The sequence below is a fragment of the Tursiops truncatus genome, chromosome 2, assembly GCF_011762595.2.
Source record: "Tursiops truncatus isolate mTurTru1 chromosome 2, mTurTru1.mat.Y, whole genome shotgun sequence".
NCBI classification, from domain to species: Eukaryota; Metazoa; Chordata; class Mammalia; order Artiodactyla; family Delphinidae; genus Tursiops; species Tursiops truncatus.
The window spans coordinates 58,361,110-58,364,594 of NC_047035.1; positions in this window are offsets into that span (position 1 = coordinate 58,361,110).

Genomic DNA, 3,485 nt, shown 5'->3' on the forward strand with positions numbered 1-3,485 from the left:
TATTTACATCGTTTCTAGTTATTGCTATTAAAGTAAAGCTTCTATCATTGTACAAATCTATGTTAATACATATTTTTTCATTTATCTTGGATAAGCTCACAAAGACATGAAAATAGTTGAGTCAGAGGGGTGGTGTATGTTGACCTTTATAAGAAACTGTCAAACAGATCCAAAGGTATTATCTCATTGCTTTAATTTGTATTTCCAGGATGACAAATGATGTTGATCATCTTTTCAGGGAGTAAATGGCCATTATTATCTTCTTATGTGAAATTCAAGTCAAGTTTTTTGCCCATGTTTTAAGAATTGGTTTGTTTTACACATTATTATCAATTTGTGGTAGTTCTTTACATATTCTGGATATGGTCACTTTTTCAGATGGATTTATTGCAAATGTTTTTTCCCAATCTGTGGCTTGACTTTTCATTTTCTTGAGGTTGATAAGTAAAGGCAAGACTCAACTGGTTCAGCCAGTAAAGAAAAGAGATTTCAGACAATATATTACTTACATAGACAGCATAATCAAGGAAATCAAAAGTGCCACCACCCCAGGTCCCTTCTCCCACAAGACAACACCAAAACAAAATGGTCTGGATGACTAAAACATTAATGTGGGGCAACCGGCTGCTGAGGGGTGAGTCTGTGGACAGCTAAACAGTTCTATAATCTGCAGTTACACCCAAAGGGAGGTGAGGCAGAAAGCCTCATGCCTCACTAGAACCCAGAGGCAATGAAAGAAATTCTCATGCCAGTCTTACATGAAAATAGAAAGGTAGTAGGAAATGGCCTTGTAGAATTTCATCACAGATCTCCATGCTTTCCTTATTCTGGAGGAGAACAGGGCATTCTGACCAGACTTAAGTCAGCTGCAGTTAAACCTTGCCCACATGGCTTGTGTGGAGATATGCAAAGTCATCAGGCCACCATGGCAAAGACATTCCCCTACATAGATTCATTAACACTTTTTAAAATTTTACTGAACTCAAATATATAATTTATTTTATTTTACTGTTAATGATTTTTATTGTATGCCCTTCAAGTTATACTATTTTAATTAATTAATTAATTAATTATTTTTGGTCTTTGCATTGCCATACAAGTTTTAGAACAGGTTATCAAAAAAAAAAAGAGAGAGACAGTTGATATTGTTAATTGGGATTGCATTGACTACATGGCTCAATTTGGAGAAAATTAACACCTAAAACATATTGTGTACCTCAATCAATGAACATGGTATAACTTTTCAATCATTTAAATCTTCTTTAGATTATCTTTTCATACGTTTGTGAAAAATGAGTAGAGATAAAATTGATTTTGGTATATATTATGTGGCCATGATAATTCCCTTAATAAGCCTTGCAATTTTGTTATAGGTGCCTTTGTGTTTTCTTTATAAACAATGGTTCTATATGGACAATTTTTCTTTCTCCTTTGAAATATTAATTTATCTTATTTCATTTTTTGCATTTTTGTTCTTGACTAGGAGCTCCACTAAATGTTGTATATAAATGAAGAAAGCATATATAGAGCACTGAGAAATATCACTCTTAGATTGTTGTTTCAAAAACTGGTATGGAATATTTTCAAAGTATTTTCTACATCTGTTGAAATTATATGTCTTTTCTATGATGAATTAAATTGGTTGATATCAGAGTTTTGAAAAGAGTCCACCTTCTTGTGATAAACTACATTTAGTGACAATTTACTGTCTTTTTCAAGATATTTGCAATGTATTTCTCCAATATTTTGCTAAGGATTATTCTACTTAAGTTCACAAATCGTATTTGTCTGCATACCTTACTTCTGAAATGTGTTAGTGGGATTCAGTACTTTTCTTGAAGATGGCTGTTAATAGAACCCAATAAAGCTGGCAAATTTCTGCCTCAGGGAAGCTGATATGGTAAAAACATTCTAAGAGCCAGTCAGCAGTATTAAGCATGGTAAAAGTTAGAAGGAGGGTGTGGGGGGATTAGTACATTAAATAATGGCCATCCAGGGCTTCCCTGGTGGCACAGTGGTTGAGGGTCCGCCTGCCAATGCGGGGGACGTGGGTTCGTGCCCCGGTCTGGGAGGATCCCACATGCCACGGAGCGGCTGGGCCCGTGAGCCATGGCCTCTGAGCCTGCGCGTCCAGAGCCGGTGCTCCGCAGCAGCAGAGGCCACGGCGGTGAGAGGCCCGCGTACCGCAAATAAAAATAAAAATAAAAAAATAATAATAATGGCCATCCGAAGATACCAAGTTCTAATCACTGGAACTTGTTACATTATTTAGACAAAGAGTGAATATTATTTGATAAATTAACAGGTGTGATTAAATTAAGAATCTTAGATGAGGAAACTGTCTGGGATTATCCACGTGGGCCTTAAATGCTATCACAGAGAGGACCTTCAAGATGGCTGAGGAGTAAGGCATGTAGATCACCTTCCTCCCCACAAATACATCAGAAATACAACTACATGTGGAACAACTCCTACAGAACACCTAGTGAACGCTGGCAGATGACCTCTGACTTCGTGAAAGGCAAGAAACTCTCCACATAGCTGGGTAGGGCAAAAGAAAAAAGAAAAAACAGAGACAAAAGAATAGGGATAGGGCCTGCATATCTTGCAGGGAGCTGTGAAGGAGGAAAAGTTTCCACACACTAGGAAGTGCCTTCACTGGCAGAGACAGGGGGTGGCAGTGGGGGAAGCTTCAGAGCCACGCAGGAGAACACAGCAATAGGGGTTCAGAGGACAAAGTGGAGAGATTCCCGCACAGAGGATCGGTGCTGGTCAGCACTCACCAGCCTGAGAGGCTTGTCTGCTCACCCGTCGGGCCAGGTGTGGGCTGGGGGCTGAGGCTCGGGTTTCGGAGGTCAGATCCCACGGAGAGGACTGCGGTTGGCTGTGTGAACACTGCCTGAAGGAGGCTAGTGTGCCACAGCTAGCTAGCTGGGAGGGAGTCCATGAAAAATTCTGGACGTGCTTAAGAGGCAAGAGACCATTGTTTCAGGGTGTGTGAGGAGAGGGGATTCAGAGTACTGACTAAATGAGCTCCAGAGATGGGCACAAGCCATGGTTATCAGCACGGACACCAGAGATGGGCATGAGATGCTAAGGCTGCTGCTGCAGCCACCAGAAAACCTGTGTGCAAGCACAGGTCACTGTCCACAACTCCCCTCCTGGAAGCCTGTGCAGCCCGCCACTGCCAGGGTCCCGTGATCCAGGGAAAACTTCCCCGGGGAGAAAACACGGCACATCCCAGACTGCTGCAATGTCACACCAGCCTCTGCCACCACAGGCTCAGGCCGCATTCTGTAACCCTTCCTCCCCCAAGCCTGAGTGAGCAAGAGCCCCCTAATCAGTTGCTATTTTAACCCTGTTCTGTCTGAGCGAAGAACAGACACCCTCAGGTGACCTACATGCAGAGGCAGGGCCAAATCCAAAGCTGAATCCCAGGAGCTGTGTGAACAGAGAAAGGGAAATTTCTCCCAGCAGCCTCAGGA